The sequence below is a fragment of the Molossus molossus genome, unplaced genomic scaffold (assembly GCF_014108415.1).
Source record: "Molossus molossus isolate mMolMol1 unplaced genomic scaffold, mMolMol1.p scaffold_m16_p_12, whole genome shotgun sequence".
Classification (NCBI taxonomy): domain Eukaryota; kingdom Metazoa; phylum Chordata; class Mammalia; order Chiroptera; family Molossidae; genus Molossus; species Molossus molossus.
Window position 1 is genome coordinate 99,581,406 of NW_023425347.1, and position 23,610 is coordinate 99,605,015.

The 23,610-nt window shown below is 39.9% G+C and overlaps 1 protein-coding gene across 1 annotated transcript in view; it reads left to right on the forward strand.

Moving 5' to 3' along the window:
* RERE (arginine-glutamic acid dipeptide repeats) overlaps positions 1-23,610 on the forward strand; it is a 408,992-nt gene that overhangs the window by 23,211 nt on the left and 362,171 nt on the right. Inside the window, exons 4-5 of the mRNA XM_036256631.1 lie at positions 13,712-13,866; positions 21,012-21,114. The gene's annotated coding sequence lies outside the window, so the exon portion shown is untranslated. The remainder of the gene's footprint in view (positions 1-13,711; positions 13,867-21,011; positions 21,115-23,610) is intronic.

The window sequence follows — 23,610 nt, forward strand, 5'->3', positions numbered from 1 at the left end:
TGGCTGCCTCCCTGTGTTTGTTTCTGTGTATTACTTAATGAGAGGTATGGGGCTCGCTGAGACCCGATGCTGCTCGTTTGAAAGAATTTAGGAAAAAACTGAAGCAGATCCAAGACCGGCCAATCCTATGGTTAAGCAAGTGGCAACAGCTTGGGTGGGCTTGAAAGTTGGGTGGGGCGGGGCGGGGCCTCAGGGAGTCAGCAGGGCGGGGCTACCAGTGTGAGCCAGGTTGCTGGAGTCCCAGATATGGCTTCTGTCTGCCGCCCTCGGGAAGGGCTCACCAAAGGAACAAAGGCCTCTGACAGCACGTTTGTCCCCGAGGAAGCCCCCTCTCCAGCCCTCGCTCCAGTGCCAAACAGCTCAGTTCTTCCCTGTATGTCTCTGGCCCCCCTCGAGCTGCCTCCCTTCCAAGCTTAGAGGGAGAGTCTGATAAGTCCGTGCGCGGGCCCTTTAAGGAGCTGCCTGGGGCTCCAGCCAGGTCAGCTTCCCTGAGCCTCAGTTTCCGCTGGTTTTTCCAGCCAGAAGCTGAGCCTCAGTTTCCGCTGGTTTTTCCAGCCAGAAGTGATGGGGATTCTCTTCCTGGCACTGGAACCCTGAATGGGGCACCTGGTGTGGGACGGGGACCCCTCAGTCCTCAGGAAGGACCTTCCCAGCCGCGGGAGCCTCCTGATTTTTATCCAGCACACGTGGGTGTGGGACCAGCCCGTCTCGCTGCCGCCGCCCCTCGCGCCACTGCCCGTCCTACCAGTCTGGATGTAGCTCCTTTTTTTTTTTTAATTCCGTAGTTGTACGACTTCCATTCAGCTTGATTTCAGGCGGTTTTGAATGATGGTTGTTCTGTAGTTTAGTTGTAACTTTGATGTGGTTGTGGGAGGACGCGATACCGCGTTTACCTACCCGCCATCTTGACCGGAGAAAAAAAAATCTAGCGTAATGTTTTTAAGGTTCACCCATGTTGTAGCATACTTCTGTACTTCATTCCTTTTTATTGCCAATGGTCCATTGTATGGCTATACCACATTTTATTTATTAGTTAATGGACATTTATATTGGTTCCACTTTTTGGCTATTAAAAAATCTTGCTCTGGACAACAAAGCTAGGGGCCGGGCGGGGAGGGAGAGGGAGGGGGCATTCAGTGGGGGAAAAGGAGAAACATCTAACAAAAATAAATTAATTAATTAGCTTTGGCTGGTTGGGCTCAGCGGTTAGCGTGTTGGCCTGTGGTCCGGAGAGACCAGGGTTCGGTTCCCACTAAGGGCACATACCTCGGTTGCAGTTTGTCCCCGGCCCTGGTTGGTCGTGCAGGTGGCAGCCACTCGATGTGTTCCTTTCATGTTGATGTTTCTCTCTCTCCCTCCTACTTTATCTGAATAAAAAATGGAAAAATGTCCTTAGGTGAGGATAAAAAAAAAAATCTTGTTCTGCCCTGGCTGGTGTGGCTCAGTTGGTTGAAGCATCATCCTGTTATCCTGTTCACTGAAAGGTCTGGGGTTCAATTTCCAGTCAGGACGTATACCTAGGTTTCGGGTTTGATTCCTAGTCTGGGTTTGTATGGGAGGCAACCCATCAAAGTTTTGCTCTCACATCACCTCCCCACCCCATCTCTTCCTTTCCCTTTCTGAAAATCAATGACTTTCTCCTCAGATAAGGATAAGGAAAAATAAATGCTACTCTGAACACTTGTACAGATTTTTGTGTGGACATGTTTATTTTCATTTCCCTTGGTAATATTACTAGGAGTGGAATTGCTGGGTCATATGGTCCCTCTACGTTTAACATTTTGAAGAATTGCCAGTTTTCCAAACTATCTATACCATGTTACAATCCCACCAGCAATGTTTGAAGGTTCTGATTTCTCCACATCCTTTTAAAAAAATATAATTTTATTGATTTTTTTAGAGAGAGAGGAAGGGAGAGAGAGAAAAACATTGTTAGAGAGAAACCTCGATCAGCAGCCTCCTGCATGCGGGATCCCTAGTGGGGATCGAGCCTGAAACCTGGGCATATGTCATGACTGGGAATCGAACTGGGACCTCTCAGTTCATGGGACAATGTTCAATCCACTGAGCCACACCAGCTGGCTTCCTTCAGGATTTTTCTGACCCCCATGTTGTGATTCCCAACCAGACACTTTGCTTAGTGAGCAGGGATTGTGCCTGGCACATGATTGATTAGCTGAAGGACTGAATATATGGATGAGTGTAGTTGGTCTTTTTTTTTTTTTTTTTTAACACTTATTGTCTTGGAATTTTAGTCGGATGTAAAGCAGTATTCTATGATTTTTGTGTATGCCTGTTTCCCCTATTTTTTTGTTTTTGTTTTTACAGATGACACAAGGGGGAGGATCATATATAGAGAGCGTTACAGGCCTGTTGCTCTAGGAAATCTGTGTACTCTGCTCTTCACTGGCCCTTTCCTGCCTGCCCTGGGGTGCTCTTTGACCTGGAGGAGGCAGAGATAAGGGAAAGGAAGTGGAAGGATGGAAAACAATGAGTTGATTAGAAGTCTGGGGCTCTGAGTGACAGCCTCCTAGGACTGGTGGTACTCTGCAGCAGGGGCCAGATATCTGACCTTGAGTTAGCTTTTTACATGGAAAGATATATATATTCAGTCAACTGGTGCCCTACTTCTACCTTTAGTTCTTGGATTAGGCCAGACGTTCACTTTTAATACTGCATGGAAATTCTGATCATGGGAATAGGTTTTTCCCTTTTAGTTTTTCAGAAGGACCTCTTCATTATTTATTTATTTATTTTTAAAGAAGAACTCTTATTTCTGACCTGTAAAGGTAGACTACCTATGCTTTTACAGGGTTGTACAAAGCAAAACAATCTGGATTTGTTTCTGTGATTGTTACTTTACTGATGTAAATATTATCTTTCTCTATCAGAATATCTAAAAATGGTCTTCCATTTTCAGATTTGTACTCCAAAAGCTACATTTTGCAGATAAGAAATTTCACAGAATTCATGTTTGTTTATCTATCATCTATCTATTTTTAGAGATAGAGGAAGGGTGAGAGAGAGAGAAACATCGATTTGTTGTTCTCATGCATTCATTGGTTGATGCCTGTATGTGCCCTGACAAGGTATTGAACCTGCAACCTTGCCATATCTAGACAATACTCTAACCAACTGAACTACCTGGCCAAGGCTAGAATTCATGTTTTCCTTCCTAAGTTTATCAAGTCCTAACTTCCCTGCCTCTTACATGCCTGGATTGTTGTTGATTGCAGGAATGATAATGTTTCAGATTTTCTTCCTTACCCAAGTGTGCGACTTTACTGTGGAGGGAAAATATTAATTTTCCATGGTCCAGGATATGCAGGTATTTTAAACTCCTAGTCTTCATTTATGTGGCTTAGTATCTCCATAAGCCATATCTTGAGGACCTTGCCATACAGAGAGAAAAAAGAGGAGCTGACCCTTACGGTAGAAATATCTAAATGTTTGGAAGAGAAGTTTTGGGGATATGAGGATGTTTTTATTTTTGATATATATTTTTAAAATATGCTTTTATTGACTTTTAGAGAGAAAGGAAGGGAGAAAAGATAGAAACATCTATTGCTGCCTTTTGAACGCTCCCCCACCAGGGATCAAGCCCACAACCTAGGCATGTACTCTGACTGGGAAATGAATCTGCAATCTCTTGGTGTTCAACTACTGAGCTACATCGGCTGGGCTGAGGAAGGCGTTTTAAATAAAAGCAGACATCTCAAAGACTTTAGTGCATTGTTAGACAAAGGCTCTCTTGAGATTTAATCCAGAAGTACCAAAACTGAGGTCTCATGAGGTGATAGCTCCTGGCTTAGTGAGTGAATAGTAGGATTAGAAGTTGCTTGACCTACTTGACAGATGCTTTTTTCTGTCTTCAAATAAAATAAGCACTATTCCCTGACGATTCTAGGAACCAAATAAAACTTGATAAAGAGCTGGTTTGAAGGAAGTTATGATTATCTTTCACAGATTTATTTGTATGTTTTTTGTTTTTTGTTTCTTTTATCCTCACCCGAGGACATTTTTCCATCTTTTGTTAAGATAGAGCGGGAGGGAGAGAGAGGAAGAGAGAGAGAGAGAGAGAAACATCGACGTGAAGGGACACATCGAGTGGCTGCCACCCGCACGACCAACCAGGGCCGGGGACAAACTGCAACCAAGGCACGTGCCCCCAGCTGGAACCGAACCCGGGTCTCTCTGTACCGCAGGCCGACGCTCCAACCGCTGAGCCAAACCGGCCAGGGCTGTATGTTTTTTTTTTAATTAAGTAAATGGACACAAGCTTTTTGCTAAAAAAAAAACCTTGTTATATCTAGTAAGCTGATTTAGAATCTTTCATTCAGTTATCAAATATTTGAGTTCCTACCCATGTGCACTGTGTTTTCACCAAAATCTGTAGAAGACTCAGATGAGTCAGACATTGATCTTGCTACTATGAAACTTCGTAGGGAGAAGACACATGTATGTAATGTAAATATATGTACTTGTGATATGAGGTCAAGTGCTATAAAGTTCAGCAGAGAAAGCAATGACCTCTAAGGGGTAAAGGAATTAGACAAGGTTCCATAGGGAAGGGGGGGGCATTTATTTGAATATTGAAGTAAAGTGGGAAATGAGCTTTTTATTTTAATTTTTAAATTTTTATCTTGGAAATGAGCTTTTTGGGAAGGTTTTTTAGCACACGAGTGATATGAGTAGAGTTGTTGCACTTTAGGAAAGCTTTTTCTAGGAGACTGGATGAAATGTAATGTGAAGCTAACCTTTCCAAGAGGTAGTAGAAATGGAGAGTGAGATCGATTTGAGATGTAGAGGTAGACTCAAGAGCATTTGGCAGTTGTTGGAGCAAGGTAGAGTGTTAAATGGGGGTTTGAAACGTAATTTAGGAGTATGGCAAGGCCATTCAAAATCTGAGAACATAGGAGGAGAAATGATTTGAGAGGGAAGAGGTAAGATAACTTTTCATTGAGAAATCTGAGTGATTTTGGTCATTAGGCAGATGGAAATATTTAGATAGATCTGGGAGGAAGTCAGGGTTGAAGAGAGAGGTATTGAGAATGGGAATAATTGAAGCCTTGATTTGGAATGAAATTGCCAAAGGATTAAAAAAAAAATCCTCACCTGAGGATATTTTTCTATTTATCTTTAGATAGAGTAGGAGGTCGGGGGGGACGACGTACATCGACGTGAGAAGGACGCATTGACTGCTTTGCCTCCAGCACTATCCCGACCAGGGCCTAAGATGAACTGCAACCGAGGCTCGTGCCCTTGACTGTAATCAAACCCGTGACTCCTTGGTCTGAGGGCCAACGCTCTAACCACTGAGCCAAACCAGCCAGAGTGCCAAAGGATTTAGAATCAAATGTGTCTTTATTAAGAATGTCACGTTGCAAAGCCTGAAAATCTTCCAGTTTTAGGACAGCAGTGCTCCAGAAGAAAGGATGTTGTTTAAAAACTTGGACTTATTCATTGAGTTTTTATTTCTCTTTGGGGTGCTTTCAGTGCGATATTCATTTGGGAGAGAGAGTGAAGTGTAATGGGTTTTAGCACAAAGACTGCATTTGAATCCTTGTTCTGTGACCTGGCTGCCATGTTATAGTTTTGTAACTTCTTTGTGTTTCAATTTCCTTGTCTATGAAATGGAGACTATGATACCTACCTTTTAGGGTTGTTTAGGAATTATTCAATAATTTAGCTTGGTGCCTAGAACATAGTAAGTGCTGCATAAATGTAGTTAATGTTAACACTACATTTTTGCTGACTTCACTGCTTCCAGTCTTAAAGGTTGCACTCCTCTTTTTAAATCTGAATTTGTATAAAATCCTTTTTTCCCCTTCAGCATAATTGACAACAGCTGGATTTTCACGAATAATTTAACTTAGCATTAATAGAGAAGAATTATAAATACAAAAAAACATAGAAACAGTTAGACTTACAATATCAAAGGCCTGTGTAGCTTATTACGTGTTCCTGGGTTTCTTTTTCTTTTTTTTGATGGGAACTGAACCTGGGACTCTCTGGTCCACAGGCCGACACACAACCGCTGAGCCAAACTGGCCAGGGCTATTCTTGGGTTTCTTGCTACCCTCCCCCATGACATCCAGCTCTCCACATGGGGGTCCCTACTTTCCACACCAAAGAGTTTTCTGCCCTACACTTCTAATCAAGTGCTTTTCAGACTCATGCTAACAAAGCTGTTCTACTGATCTAGGACCTTTTCTTTTCATTCAACTCAGATTTTGTTTGGCATCTTAATCCAAGGCTAACTTTTCTGGACTGTGGTGATTGATATAAGTTATTGTAAATGATATATAAATGTTTGTCCTATGAAATATAAATGATAGATTTAAGACTATTTACTTGTGGGTAATTTTTTTTTTTTTTTTTAATCCTCATCCGAGGACATTTTTCCATTTTTTGTACAGACAAAGTGGGAGGGAGAGAGAGGAAGAGAGAGAGAGAGAGAGAGGGAAACATCGATGTGAAAGGGACACATCGAGTGGCTGCCACCCGCACGACCAACCAGGACCGGGGACAAACTGCAACCGAGTACATGCCCTTAGCGGGAACCGAACCCGGGTCTCTCCGGACCGCAGGTGGACACTCTAATCGCTGAGCCAAACCGGCCAGGGCTACTTGTGGGTAATTTATTTGGAAATATTTCTCAGATAAATCTTTCTTTTTTCATATGGGGAATTGGCCTTGATCAGTTAGAGTTGCACAGTGTAATAGTGCATTGATCATCAATATCTTAGGTATATAATAAGAATTAGTAATTACCATTCAGGTCTTAGCAGAAAGCTGCTCCCTCATATTTGAATTTTGTAGGATTTTTTTCCCCATGTATATTGAATTGGCTAATGTTCTAAGTTCTTTGTGGCTCTTTTGCAATTGAGCCTGGTGGGTGTATAATTGCACACAAGCTGCAATCAAAATATAAGAGTAACTTAGTTATTGGGATCAAATTGGAACCCGAATCTCCTGATTTTGATTAAAAAAAAACAACTATGCTAAATTGTATTCTCTGAAGGAAAGGATAAATAATTTTGTAGTCTTTATTCTGTTATTACTTTCCTTACTTTAGGAAGAATCTGATTTGAAAATTTTATAACTTGTAAACTAACTGAATAAGTCTTTCATTTCTTTTTTTGCTGCAGTTTGAGCCTGTACCAAAAAAAGGCCTAAGGTGCCTGGGTTTGTTTCACCTGTGTGGTTTTGGTTTTTATCCTTGCCTTCTGAAAAGATGATGCTCCTTTTTATGTTACATCTAGTAAATTCTGAGGTGTGGAGCCTGCTTTAATAATTTTTCACATAAAAGGCTTCTGACATTAAAAATTTTGTTTTTCTTTATTGATATTTAGAGAAGAGGAAAGGAGAGGGAGAGAGATAGAAACATCAATGAGGGAGAACATCGATGGGTCGCCTCCTGCATGCCTCCCTTTGGGGATTTGGCCCACAACCTGGGCATGTGCCCTGACTGGGAATCAACCTGCGACCTCTTTGTGCATGGGTTGATGCTCAACCACTGAGCCACCCTGGCTGGGCAAAGGATTCTTACATTTAAATTAATGTGTCAGAAAGAGGTAATAATTGAAAATAAAATAATGATTTTTAGTTTTTCTGAGAGTAAATGATAACCTTTTAGTGATTTATTACTTTTATTTGTTTTCTTTGGCAGTCTGTACTAAATACCTTCTTAGATTATACCTTGATTTTGAGGTGAGAAAATAATCCCATTTTTGTCCTTACGAGTATCAAATATTCTACATCTTTATGATGGGGAAGATGAGTGTCTTTAATAAACAGAATTGTATTTTGGCTGAAATTGAATACGTTAGAATGGAAGAAAGAAAAGCTGAAGTCCAACTAAATAAAAAGTGTCAGCATTTTCTTCTAGCTCTCTTAATCTAATTGTGAAGTTTAATCACCTGTGGGGAGAGTTAAGCATAACAGGAAAATACAATCCAGTAAGAGTGAGCTTATCCTGTTTCTTTTTTTTTCCTTCATTGTCTTATATTTGTTCCTCTGTTAAGATTATGCGAAATTTGCCCGGCCGGTGTGGCTCAGTGGTTGAGTGTCGACACTTGTACCAAGAGGTTGCCAGTTTTATTCCTGGCTAGGGCACGTGCTCAGGTTGTGGGCCTGATCCCCAGGTGGGGCATGTAGGAGACAGCCAGTCGATGTTCTCTCTCATTGAAATTTCTCTTCCCTCCCTTTCTCTCCCCCCTTTCCTCTCTCTTGTACAATTAATAAAGAAAAAAAAGTTAAAAAAAGATTATGTGGAATTCTGTAAAATCTTGGTCCCTTTTGGTAGAGCATCACATTTGGTAGTAGATAAATGATGCAGAGAATTTGATTTTGGCAGTCTGTGAAGCTCATTCACCTACTCGTGGGTAGAGGACCACAGTTTTCAGTGGTATTTCTTCATTGTTAATTTCAGAAAAAATTGGTTATCTAATGAAGAAGAAATGGAGCAATAATTTGCTAACCTAGGATGGTGGTTGATAGAAATAACTTTTATTTAACTGGAAAAGGAATATGTTTCCTTTGTGACATTTGCCAATTGACAATATGTTTCTTGTATATGTGTTTTTTATGTTGAGTGGCAAGTAGCTTCATTATCTTTCACCATTGGAAGCAGTGAAGATAATGAGGGAATCGTTTTCAAAGTTTTAAACCCATTAAAACTAAAGAGATTATTTTCAGTTCACATTTTTCTTCTAATGTTAAAGTGATTCCAGTAGTCAAAGAGAACTTTCAAAAAGATACACTAGTACAGCAAAGCAGACTGATATTTTAGAAAGAATATTACCAGTAATAAAAAGGGCAGAATTCTGATAGTTTGATGCATTAATTTTAAACCCCCCCCCCCCCCCCCCCCCAGCTCTTGAGTCAAGATGAGAAATGTTAAACAGAACTATGGTTCTCATTTTGATTGTACTGACTTTATTATATGAAATACTATCTTCCTTTTAGATGCAGAATCAAGATTTAGGTCCTTTTTGTTTAAAAGTGTGGGTGAGGCTAATTTTATATGGCAAATTTATATATAAAAATACTCTTCACCAAGTATCATTCAAAGCAATGTAATAAAAATGCAATAATTTGCATACAGCAGCATAGGCAGTAGTTATTTCATTTACAAGTGGTCTTTTTGCATTTTGTAAATAGCAAATTGTTAGAGACTAAGTATTTTATGAAATAGGTATTAGCTCATAGAACTTATACTTATTCCTTGTCCTGCAACTATCATAGAATTGATAATTTGCTTTTTCCCCCATAAACATTTTCCCCTTATTTATTTATTTGCTTTTTTTTTAATCCTCACCCGAGGACATTTTTGCATTCATCTTCAGACAGAGCGGGAGGGAGAGAGGGGAGAAGAGAGAGAGACACACACACATCGACTGGTTGCCACCCACACGACCCCAACTGGGCTGGGGACAAACTGCAACCGAGGCACGTGCTGCTAGTGGGAACCTAACCCAGGATTCTCTGGTCCGCAGGCCGATGCTCTAACCGCTGAGCCAAACTGATCAAAGGGCTAAACTTTTCCCCTTTATAAGGGTACTTTTGTTCTAGTGGTCTGTCACAGATTTGGGGTTCTACATTTTATGAACATATTTCATATCATTATAAGAATTTATTTTTGCTGAAGTGCCTATCTAGAAAGTCTGTTTTGCTCTTCTGCAGGTTGTCAGTTAAATTGCCTGCTTTTTAGATGTTTTTAATTCTTTGTGCCAATTCCATGTGCCATTTTGTGTACCATTTAGTCTTTATCTTACACTGTCTTTAAACCCTCCCCAGAGGCAGATTGTCCATGGAGCTAATGGAGGTTAAACCAAAGGGACCCTCACTTGCATGAGCCCCTTGGCATTTTATATACAAATTTCTTTCTTAATGAAGTGGTCTTTTTCTTAAAGAAGTCTCTGAAATTGTATAACATCAGACAAAATCTGTCTTTTCTAAAATAGAATACTGTTAGTGGAGATGAAAAACAAAAGTAAATGTAGATAATTTAGCTTTGTGTTTTAGGTAAAAAGGATATAAATAGAATATTTGAATGGGCTTGTGTGTGATGTCAGATTTAATTTATCATGATAATCATCAGTAGAGCACCAGATGTTTTGACTGTATTTAGCTTCGTATTAAATTAAGCATAGCTAGTGGCCTCCAGAGCCCATCTGCACTCCTGCCAGAGGTAGCACCGAAAACAGCGCCTGTCCTGTCTTTTACCACTGCTAGCTGCTCTTTCTCACTTGCCATGATATTTAGGCTTTGAACTACTCATGCAAAAGGTGAGCCTTTGTATTTGAAATTTGTATTCTGTAAATCTACTTTACTGAATGGAGAGGCTTGCATTTTTCTTTTCAGTAGGTAGTCATTTTTAATTTTATCTTATCTATAAACCAGTGTAAACAAATTAAATAAGATTAGTTAGGAGTTTATTGAAGTCTGAAGTTTAGTGAGAGGGAAATCATTGTACACAAGTGCCAGTTAGAGATATGTATGCCTGGGAAGATTTTTTCCTGATACTAATGGAAAAAATTAACTTACTGATTTTGTCAAATACATACTAAGATCTGAAAATTTTTAGTTTTACTTATACAAGTGTTAAACAAGTATTAAAATCACTTAGAACCTTTATAAGGATTTAAATGAATACACCTTGATGTTACTTAATTCCTCCTCCATCAACATAGTCGGAGAATACATGGATTCTTTTCCCATGAAGGAGGGTAGAACATACATTTGCAGTGTTCTTAGCATGAGGATCATTAAGATGGCAGACCTTACAGATCAGACAATTTTCTCTCGTACGTTCTCTCACTGTTTCCTAGAAAAGCATTTAGACATCTCTGAAATTAGACCTGTAATGCATGCTAACACCAGAACAAATATCTTAGAAATTTTATTATAATGTTGCTTTTTAAAGTCCTAAATGTCCTTTATTTAAAATGAATTCTTTTGTATTAACCTCCTTTCATATGCTAGCTTTCACCAGGCTGCAGAATTGCCTGATTTGACTTTCTAATGTAACTGTAATGAATCTTCTGGGAAGCCAAACGATTGAACACACATACTCTGCAACTCTATTGTAAAATATTCAGTCAGTCCTGTCGATGTTGCTGATTAAAAAAGAAAAAGAAAAAAAGAGTTGGGGCTGGGAGAGAAAAACTCCCTAACATATATTGAGGCTTAAAACCAAACATATTCTCTCAGGGATTTCAACCTTTACCAGACATCATAATGTGCTTAAGTATATTCAGGAACACTTTAATAAAAACATCCAGTTGGGTGGAGGCAGATTCGGCTTTGTAAAGCCAGAATTAGGACATATGATTACCTTCAGTTTTGACACATTTATGTGAAAAAGCAGCTGGAAAAAACCTGGCCCATTTGCACAGGCAGACAAATTGCTCTATGCATTATGCTTGAGTACCCAGCAGAGTTAATATTTGCTAGCCAATAAATGCACACCTACATACACCAGAGCCCAAATGTTTAACAGTGGCCTTTCAAATGTGTGTTCCTTACAAGATACTTGAGGCCTTATTTAACAGCCAGAGAAGCAAAAGGCAGGCTTTTTTGTGATATGTTGTTGTAACTAATTTTTCCCAGGTATTTATAATTTTAGCAATAGGTGTTTGGCTTATCCATGTGAAAGAAAATGAACACCAGAGATTAATAATTAAGGATATATTAGTTAAAACTGAATGTTGTAATGAGCCAGATGCTGCTGCATTGAAACAGCCATTTTCATTAGCATTTTGAAATTGAAGAGAATTGAATTTAAATTTGGAGTGCCTTGACTTTGATGAGTTAACATTTTAAAATCTTAAAAAATCCATCAAATAAAAGGTACATTTCCATGAAAGACAACACCACTCACACTGAAATATCAGGATACATAGTGAATCAAAGCCTCTGATTTAAAGAAATACTGAATTCCTTCTTTTGTATATTATAAAATAATCTTAAAATGCTTGTGAAACGAAATGATTGAAAAAGTGTGTGGAAATAAAGAATTAATTTCCCTGTAAATGGAAAAGATATAAATCACTCAAATGGAAGAGGCAATGGTGAATGAGAATGGGAAGATGTATTTTTTTCCTCTTATCGCAGGGAAGCATTTTTAATAATAGCTTGAGTGGTTTGATAAAGCATCTGAAGGAAACTCCCAGGAGATGAAGATTATACTGGAGAGAGAGATCTCTCTATGAATCATTTACGCTAACCTCTTGCTGAAGCACAGCTTGCATTTTTAATGAAGGATGATTGCGTTTCATAAACAGACCTTTAAAAATTAAAATAATATTGATCCTTCCTCATTTAGGCATATTAAAATAGCATGCTATACATCTCTTTCTAATAGCTTAGGACATTATTATTTTTAACAATACATGAACAGTTTAATAATTTCTAATCAGAGTTTCTTTAAATAGGACTTTGATTAAAATGTTTTAGGAAAATATTTTTTTATGTTAAGTAATAGCTATGAAAGCAAAATAAAAAACTATGAGATCATTTAAAGTTTGGCACTTTAAAGTATTTTCAACCTAAACTATCTGTGATAAGTTTCATTTATTTTTCTTTATTTCTTTTGATTACATCAGTTTCCTGCAGAGGAAATGGGTTTATTACTTGAAACATTGAATGTAGCAGAGGAAAGGAGATTGGCTAGGTTTCAAGAAACCTTGATTCATTTACACCCTTATGACTGAGGGCGAGTCATATTATCTGTCAGTAGTCATTGTTCTTACTTTTGGAATATGTCCCTCAACGAGATGAAGCATGTGTGAAATTACCTTGATATTTTTCTGTATTAGCACTTTGCAGTTGTGTATTGTTCTGAATACTCTTCTATGAACACGGGTCAGTAGGAATCATGTAGTTCACTGCCTTCTATGTCTGACCTAACTAGATGTGCTGCTGTCCTTTTATTTTTTTAAATGAAAATGTTTCTAAGGTAAAGATTTTGGTACAAGGATATAAAAACAGCAATGGAAACACTCCTCTTAGGTAGAAGGATTAGAAATATAAAGCAAAGTCAAAATTCAGCATCATATGACAGTCTTTTGGGTGACAGCCAATTTTATTTCTTTCCATTTGAAAAGTGGCATAATGTAGTGATTAAGAGCACAGATGTAGGAGGCAGTGTGCTCAACTCCTGTCTCTACTACTTACTAGCTGTGTATGTATGACATGTGGGCACGATATTCGGCCTCTATAGCTTTTGTTTTCTGTAAAATGGGGATAATAATAGTGGCCCTTCAAGGGCTGTTGTGAAGATTAAATGGTTTGCTCTAGAGAGCTATGTAAGTTTTTAGCTATTATTTATTTTGATTTTTTAGTTTTTTTGCAGTGACTGTAGGGTTATTTGGGGAATGTTCTTGTAAGAACGGTCAAGTGGGAGAAAGTATTATTACTCTTGAAATCAAATTTTCTCCCCTAACTTGCCTTTTATTTTACCTCTTTAATGCCTTGTATATCACTAGGTGATGATACTTATGATGTAGTTAGTTATCTAGTTACCTCCCTCCCCCTTTCAAATGAATCCTCAGCTAAAGATTTTGTATCATAATATAAAAGTGCAAAGGAAAGGCTTCTATGTGAAGTCTATGGAGTTAACTCTAGAACTGTTTAGTTTACTACTTGCTATAGGAATAAGCACAGCATTTGGGCTCTTCAGAATAAAACCATGCATATTCTACAGGTTTTTTCACCTGATGTTGTAGAGGAAATCAGCAGACCAAAACTAACCAGGCTACCATAAGTTTAACTTTGGTATAGTTCGGGAACCCTGGCAGAAACATGGAATTTGCCAACCTTTATCCTGTCCTTTAAATTTTCCATCAGAGAGATTTTCAGGTAGGTACCAAATATGAAAACATGCTTCCTGTTAAATATGAGAATATTACCTTCATTACCATGCATTGGCATTTATTTGGAGATAAAATGACTTCATTGTTTTTAAAATTTATTTATTTATTTATTTTTGTTACAGGTGTTTCTCCTTTTCCCTCCACTGATTCCTCTCTCCCCCTCCCTCCCCACCCTGTCCCCACCTTTGTTGTCCATGTCCATTGTTCATACATACATGCATATAAGTTCTGTGGTTTATCTCACCCCCCACCCCCTCTTCAGGGGATTGTCAGTCTGTACCCCACTTGCACGTCTCTGGGACTTCGCCATTCCTCAGACTGTTATGTTCATTATATTCTACAAATAAGTGAAATCATGTGATATTTGTCTTTCTCTGCTTGGCTTGTTTCGCTTAGGATAATACTTTCCAGGTCCCTCCATGTCGTCTCAAAGGATAAGAGATCTTTCTTTCTTATAGCTGCATAGTACTCCATTGTGTTTATGTACCACAGCTTTTTTATCCATTTGTCTACTGATGGACATTTGGGCTGTTTCCAGATCTTAGCTATTGTGAATAGTGTTGCTACGAACATGGGGGTACATATATTCTTTCTGATTGGTGTTTCAGGCTTCTTAGGGTATATTCCTAGAAGTGGGATCACTGGGTCAAATGGCAGTTCAATTTTTAATTTTTTGAGGTAACACCATATTGTTTTCCATAGTGGCTGCACCATCTGCATTCCCACCAGCAGTGTACTAGAGCCCCCTTTTCTCCACACCCTCGCCAACACTTGCTTGATGATTTGTTGATGGTGGCTGTTTTTTAAATTTAAACAAATATTAAATCATATGTAGTCAGGCCGATTGTTACTGGAATACTGGGTTGCTAATTTGTGATGACCCTGGCAGTGGCAGCTTGTTGAGACATTGCCCACTCAGTGAAGGCTCCCTGCTACTCTGAGACCAGCAGGGGGGTGGTTCCTAGATACTCTAGGGTGGGAGAATTATTTGTTCTTAATGTTTTGTCTTTTCATAGTGACTGAAGGAGAGGATGCCATAGAAAATCAAAGAATATAATTCTAGTTGAATCCATATTTTAATAATTCTTTCCCAATCCCTTGCCAATCTTGTCTGGTGACCTTTTGTCTGAAGAAATATTACGGAGCCCTGGCCGGTTTGGCTCAGCAGTTAGAGCGTCCGCCTGCGGTCCTGAGAGACCCGGGTTCGGTTCCCGCTAAGGGCGCGTACCTCGGTTGCAGTTTGTCCCCGGCCCTGGTCGGTTGTGCGGGTGGCAGCCACTCAATGTGTCCCTTTCACATCGATGTTTCTCTCTCTCCCTCCCACTCTACCTGAACAAAAAATGGAAAAATGTCCTCGGGTTAGGATAAAAAAAAAGAAAGAAAAAAAAAGAAATATTACGGAGAATAGTTTCTTTCCTTAGGAACAGTGCTTACCTTATGCAAGATTAGGAAATTGACAGTTTGTTTGGGGGATCCTCCCACTTACTTTTATGTGACCTTTTTACTTTCTTCAGCCCAAAGACCCTCCCCTCTGATGTAAGTAGCTTGTTTTACACCAGGGGCAGGGAACATCTGGCCCACAAAATCATTTGGTCTGGTCCTGCCAAGGCAACCCCATGTGGGACTCAAAATTAAATAAATCTAGGAGCTTTTTTCATAGCAACAAAAATTTATATTAAGTGAATCATAATAATAACACATTTTGAGGGACAAGCAAGGAACGTCCATTACGGGATAGACAGGGCACATACAAGTACATGATGGGACAGACACGTATGTTTCTCATTGGCTGCTTGTGGCCCATCTGCTTGTACCTTGGTGACTTGGAGGACAGTCAATGCCAGGCAAGCTGGGAGTGTACATGTTGGGAAAGTGTTAACATGCTGTGGTGAAACTACGGTGATCTGGTAGTAATGTGTTGAGATTAATTCCTCACGACATTGATGGCCATGCCTCTGATGATTGATAACTTTGTAGTCGACTTCTTTGTCGACCCAGACAACTGCAACCAACCTTTATGCACACGTCCACAATCAACAATACTTGCAAAAACTGAATCTCAGATGAAGATTAAGGAAATGACAGTACACAGAAAAGACTACAGCCCTGCCCTGGCCGGTTTGGCTCAGCGGTTAGAGCGCCCGCCTGCGGTCTGGAGAGACCCGGGTTCGGTTCCCGCTAAGGGCATGTACCTTGGTTGCAGTTTGTCCCCGGCCCTGGTTGGCCGTGCGGGTGGCGGCCACTCGATGTGTCCCTTTCACATCGATGTTTCTCTCTCTCTCTCTTCCTCTCTCTCCCTCCCACTCTGTCTGTACAAAAAAAAAAAAAAAGGAAAAATGACCTCGGCTGAGGATAAAAAAAAAAAAAAAAAAAAGACTACAGCCCTGGCTGGTTTGGCTCAGCAGTTGGAGCACCGGCCTGTGGAATGAGAGTCCCATGTTCAGTTCCCGCTAGGGGTATGTACCAAAAAAAAAAAAAAAAAGACTGCAAGAGTCAGTGATACAAATGTTGGATATGTTCCAAAAGTGATCAAAGCAAAATAATTGTGTCACTAGTGACACACACACTGGATAATTATTAAAACTTAAGTGGTATGACATCCTACAAATGGCAGCTACAAAGAAAAGTTGATGCAGAGTGTTGATCTTTCCGAGAGAAATGGACAAATGATTATTTTTTGGTGGAAGTCAAAGACAAACTTAAGTGACTAGTTTGTGGTGATGCATTAGCAGTAGTGAAAAAAGCCAATCTGGAGCATAATTACAGCTCAAAACATGCTAAGCTCAATGAATTGGGAGGCCAAATGAGTCTGTATAAAATCAAGGCTCTTTATTGGAGTTTGGAATCACAACATGCTGCATTCACAAGGCCTCGTTGTGACATGACAGAGACAATGTTATTCAGCTGAGTTATATAGTGAGTGAGCTAATCGCAAAGAAGCTGAGGCCCCACGCAGAGGAAGAATTTGTGAAAGAGTGCATGCATGGTGGCTGCTGTGGAGTTGTTAGCATCAGACAAAGGAAAATTGTTTCAGAGTGTTAGTTTGTCTCAGAGAACCATCTCAGATTGGATTACTGATTTAGCACAAGATACTGAAAAAACACAAGGATTGTGCAGGAAATTTCCAGTTTTCCTCTCTGGCTTGTGACGAGACAACGGACCTAACAGTTACTGCCCAACTGGCCTTTTTTGTTCTTGGGATAACTTTAGAGTTTGACACATGAGGAACTGCTGTCACTGGAAGCCATACATGGCACTAGAAGAGGTGAGGACTTGTTTGAGAGACTTGTTTTATCAGTGAAAAAACTTGAGCTAACATTTTTTTCCATCCTCACCCTTGGGCATTTTTGCATTTATCTTCAGATAGAGCAGGAGGGAGAGGGGGGAAGAGAGAGAGAAACATCAGTGTGGGAGAGACACATCAACTGGTTGCCACCCACACAACCCCAACTGTGGCCAGGGACGAACTGCAACTGAGGTACATGCCCTTAGCAGGAACCAAACCCGGGACTCTGGTCTGTGGGCCGATGCTCTAACTGCTGAGCCAAAACGGCCAGGGCTTGGGCTAACATTTGAAAAATTAAGTGGCCTTACTACAGATGGAGCTGTAGCTATATGGTTGGTTCCCAGAAGGGTTAATTGCATTTGTCAAGAAAGAACTGAATCAAACTCAGTCTTCATTAAGGTGATTTAATTATATGCCACTTCATCATACATGAAGAAAGTCTCTGTGCACAGCCATTGCGACTTAACAACGTGATGTCAGCAGTAGTGTCATGCATAAATTTTGTCAAAAGCAGAGGGCTTAACAGCCACCAGTTTGAGGAGCTACTGAAGGATCTTGAGTCTGAGTACGGTGATCTTGTTTATCATCGTGAAGTGCAGTGGCTTAGTTTCGGGAACATGTTCATGAGGTTTTACGAACTGAGGAATGAAGTCAAGCAGTTCATGGAGATGAAGGGAAAACCTGTCAGGGAACTCAGTGATAGCAAGTGGCTGTGTGATTTAGTGTTCATGGTGGACATTACCAAGTACCTCTCAGAGCTGAACATCAAGCTGCAGGGCCCCAACCAACTTCTTAGTTTCTTGCTTTCAAATGTGAAATCATTTGAAGGTAAATTAAGGCTGTGGAAAGTACAACTCGAAAGGAATGACATGGTGCATTTTCTCATCCTGGAAATGCCTTCTACTGACACTTGAAGATGCTGGTGAATGTGCAAAATTATTTGAGGCATTTAATGAAAGATTCAAGGATGTGAAAAGTAAGCAAATGGAATTGAACATCTCTGCCACACCTTTCAATGTGGAACCAGCTGATGTGCCTGATAACTTACGACACGAATCATTCAGCTGCAAAGCGATAATGAACTGAAAGCTAGGTACAACAACCTCCCACTGCTTGAGTTCTAGAAATACTACTTAAGCAGTGATGAACTTCCCACTTTGAGGAGACATGCATTGAAATATGCACCTGTGTTCATAACAACTTACTGCTGTGAGCAGTTCTTTTCAAAACTTACCATCACAAAGAGTTGACTGAGCTCCAGGCTGACCATCACAAACCTGGAAAAGCAGTTGCAAGTTAGCAACATCTTCAATACCGGCTAACATTACACTCCTTACCAAAGAGAAGCAGTTCCAACCATAACATTAGGGATGAGTTAATTAAATGTTTGACCAAATATAGCAGGCTAAATTTAAGTAGATTTTTTTTTATCTTCACCCGAGGACACTTTTTCTATTTTTTGTTCAGATAGAGTGGGAGGGAGGGAGGGAGGGAGAGAGGGAGAGAGAGAGAGAGAGAGAGAGAGAAACATTAACGCGAAAGGGACACATCGAGTGGCTGCCACCCGCACGACCCAACCAGGGCCGGGGACAAACTGCAACCGAGGTACGTGTCCTTAGTGGGAACTGAATCCGGGCCTCTTTGGACCGCAGGCCGATGCTCCAACCGCTGAGCCAAACCGGCCAGGGCAAAGTTGATAATTTTTTTAAAAAATATGTTTCATTGATTTTTTTTTTTTTTTTTTAGAGAGAGAGAGAGAGAGGAAAGGAGAGAAAGAGAGAAACATCGATGTGAGAGAGACACATTGATCAACTGCCTCCCATGTGCTCCCCACTGGGAATAGAGCCCGAAACCGGGGTATGTGCCCGGACTGGGGATCAAACTGGGACCTCTCAGTCCATGGGATGACGCTCAATCCACTGAGCCACACTGGCTGGGCTAAGTTGATAATTTTGTATGGCCTGCAAATAATGTTATAAATATCCAAATGACCCTTGGCACAAAAAAGGTTCCCTACCTCTGCCTTATACCTTCCTTACCCCTCAGGTGCTCCAAGTAGCAACTTTGCCTTCTTAACTTCTGGAGAATAGATTTTGGTACTTCGTTTTCCTGCTCTCAGCCATCAGATTAAACTGTTACACATTAAGATGTTTTACTCATAGCTCACCTAGAATTATTTGTATTAAAAGAAAGTATAAATAAATAATAGGTAGCCTTTATGCTTACTGCTTGCCAGACACTGTCTCAAGCTTCTTGACATTGTGTTAAGGAGATTTATCATTATAACAACACTATGAAGAACATACTGTTGTTTTTCCGTTTTATAGTTGAAGAAACCGAAGTAGAGAGAGTAATTTAAACACGGTTGTACAGGTAGTAAGTGGTAGAGCAGGGATTCAGACCCCGGTAGACAGGATCCACAGCCAAAGTGCTGCATCATTAATGCTGAACTACCTCTGTCTATGTGTATGGATTTCCATTTGGTAAAGTTCCAGGTAGCCTAGGTGAAATGCCTGTGTGTGTGTGTGTGTGTGTGTGTGTGTGTGTGTGTTAACTGTGGGAGAGAGTTGGGGAGAGAGATGCAAGAGATTTTTACCTTCTCCATTTTCATTGAGGCTGGTCTGTATTGCCTGAAAATAAACTTTCCCACAATTTATCTGCTTGCCCCAATTCCTTTCCTTCCTATTCTTCTGAATGTCTGCTTAAAAGTGTCAATACTAGAGACAATGTTGCATTTAAATCGGGAGTTTATGTATATTTTAGCAAGGTACTTAATCACTGCAAACTGAGCTTCCTTTCATTAAAATGGGTATAACACTAATAATACCTACTCTTAGGGTATAGTAAAGAGCAAATGAAAGAATTGATAAAAAGTGCTTGGTATAATTCCTGGCACATCCTGAGTATTTTTTTTTTTTGCAGTGACTGGGTGGGCAGAGGTTGGGATTGGTGGGTGTATGTAAACAGGGAGCTTGGATAAGTACCTTTTAGAGTTAATGAGAGATGGTCATGATGGGCAACAGAACAGCTGTTCAGAAAGTGTGTTCAGGTGTTTCAAGCACTTTGGAGCAGCTCATATTGGAAACAGACAGGGTTGATAATTGCTTTTGAAATGATATATTCAGAACTGTAGTAGTTTGAAGTGATGAAAGGCAAACTGACTGAAAATCTTATTAACCTGGGAGCTGATAAATAGTAGAGATTAATTCCAGAGAGAATAGAAAAAAGAAGGCAGATGGATTTTGCATATGGAAAAATATATATTTGCCCTGGCTGGTATGGCTTGGTTGGTTAGAGCATCATCCCATGTACCAAAGGGTCACGGGTTCAGCCCCCAGTTGGGGCGTGTGTGGGAGGCAACCCATCGATGTTTCTCTCTTTCTCTCTCTGGAATCAATGAAAAACATATCCTTGGGTGAGGATTAAAAAAAAGAAAGAAATTTATATATATAAACATTTCAAGAGGAAGGGGTTCAGAAATTAAAAAATGATTTTTCTGTGCTAATAGCACCTGTTTCACCAATCTTCAGTTAAATAAGATTTAAAGTTTACCTTTGCAAGAAACCTTAAATAAATAGACAATTTCCCAGTCTCATTGATAAGTTATCAAAAGCAACTTTATGTCTTGATTCTTATCTTACTACTAGGTACTTAAAAACAATTTCTTCTGATTAGAAAGTGATCTGTAAGCAAGCTTTAAGCTCTTAGGTTGTGAAAAAATTATAGTTGATATATGTGACTTTTTTCTTTTCATTTAAAAGTAAAGGTGATATTTAAAAAGAAACTTCCAAAATTAAATGAGACCTTAAAATCCTAATTGTTCATAATTCTAAAACATTTCTCAGTTTTTTCTTTGACAGTGAAAATCTCTGATATTCTCTGTTTAATGTAACCATTAACTCTGAGAGGATGGAAGATGACAAACCAATGACAGACACTATAGAAAAGGTATGTAGGAGGAATTATCTAAAAAAGATAGACTGAGTATATCTTTTCTACAATTCAGTGTGCAGATCCCACTCCCATTTTAAATGTTTATTTTTTCCTTAATTGCTGTTTTTCTCATCTTTTACTATTTTAACTATACTACTTTTCAATGTAAAGATTTTTTTTTTAATCCTCACCCGAGGACATTTTTCCATTTTTTTGTTCAGATAGAGTAGGAGGGAGGGAGGGAGGGAGGGAAGGAGAGAGAGAGAGGGAGAGAGAGAGAGGGAGAGAGAGAGAGAGAGAGAGAGAAAAACATCGATGTGAAAGGGACACACCAAGTGGATGCCTCCCGCATAACTCAACCAGGGCCAGGGACAAACTGCAACCGAGGTATGTGCCCTTAGCTGGAACCGAACCCGGATCTCTGGACCACAGGCTGATACTCCAACTGCTGAGCTAAACCGGCTAGGGCTAAAGATCTTTTTACACACACAGTTCTCATCAAGAACCTAAAGATTTTAATATAGCATTTGTTTTATTATATGCATGTACTAGGGAATGGAAATATGTTTATGCATATATTAATCAGAAGCATTTAAATTCATTAAAATCCTACTGATTAAATTATTAACTTTTTCAGAAGAATATTTGTACAGTGGGAAAATCTTTATTGGTAATTGGCTTGGCATGACATTTTCATAGTATTTTTTCTTTCTGTCTATTATGTGCAGCTTTTGACAGTTACAGAAGCTGTCCGCAGAATCCAGTCCTCCTGGGAAATTCCCTGGGGTGACTGCCTTTGATGGATCCTGGTTGTGCAGTTACATCAATCTATGTGCTAGAGTGAGCTGCAGCATGGAGCCTGGAGGGTTCTGTATCCTCAGTTTGAAGCATTTCTCTACTCTTTTTCTTGGCAGTTTATTCAAAGGAATATTTGCTATGTTTACTATCTTTTGGTTTGTACATAGCTTCAGCTGTCACTGGAGAGGAAAACAGTATCCTAAGATTCTGCACCTAACAATAGTATTTGTTTGTAACAACTTAAGGCATTTGATATAAAGAAATTATGTGATTTCAGCAATAGGTAAAAGATGTATTTGTTCCAAATCTATTTTTTGGTTGTTGTCAATCTTCACCTAAGGATATTTTTTCCATTGATTTTTAGAGAGAGGAAGACAAGGGGGAGAGGAAACACTAATGTGAGACGTTGATTGTTTGCCTCCCTCATGAATCCAGACCGGGGCTGGATAGTAACCTGTTAACTGGGGAATTCCCTTTTTACTGTATGCAGCGTTTGACGAATTATATGTCCCGCTCAGTTAACAGGTTAAACCTGCAACCCAGGTATGTGCTCCTGACCAGGAATTGAACCATGACCCTAGGATTCGCAGACCAATGCTCTAATTGCTGAGACCAACCAGATAGGGCTCAACTCAATTTTTTTTTTTTTATCCTCACCCAAGGACATTTTTCCATTTTTTGTTCAGGTAGAGTGGGAGGGAGAGAGAGGAACAGAGAGAGAGAGAAACATCGATGTGAAAGGAACACATCGAGTGGCTGCCACCCGCACAACCGACCAGGGCCGGGGACAAACTGCAACCGAGGTACGCGCCCTTAGCGGGAACCGAACCCGGGTCTCTCAGGACCACAGGCCGATGCTCCAACCGCTGAGCCAAACCGGCCAGGGCTCAACTCTATTTTTATTTATTTTTTTTATTTTTTATTTTTTTATCCTCACTCGAGGACATTTTTTGTTGTTGTTGTTCAGATAGAGTGGGAGGGAGAGAGAGGAAGAGAGAGAGAGAGAAACATCGATGTGAAAGGGACACATCGAGTGGCTGCCACCCGCACGACCAACCAGGGCCAGGGACAAACTGCAACCGAGGTACGTGCCCTTAGCGGGAACCGAACCCGGGTCTCTCGGGACCGCAGGCCGACGCTCTGACCGCTGAGCCAAACCGGCCAGGGCTCAACTCTATTTTTAAAGGCACTATTGATATTTAAAAATCTGTGATATTTGATATGAGCTAGTCAGTGGCAAGAGTATTTGGTGGCTAATATTTAAAAGTTTTATGGCACAAAAGGGAAACAGTGTAGAATCACACAAATCAGAGCCAGAGGCTACTAGGGCACCATGACTATTTTTAGATGAATAGTGCAACCCCTTAGGATGCTTGATAGAAAAGTATTTTCTTTCCTGGCCTGTGTGGCTCAGTGGATTGAGCATCATCCTATGGACTTAAGAGGTCCCAGTTCAATTCCTGATCAGGGCATCTGCCCAGGTTGCAGGCTCAATCCCAATATGGGACATACAAGAGGCAGTTGGTTGATGTTTCTCTCTCATATCGATGTTTCTGTCTCTCTTTCCCCCTGTCTAAAAAAAAAAATCAATAATAACATATTAAAAAAAGTATTTTTCTGAACCCCTGGCTGTTTTGAAGAGGGAATTTTATTTTGATAATAGGTATATTGAAGACACACAATAATAGAACATTCTAGAATTTAATAATTAGA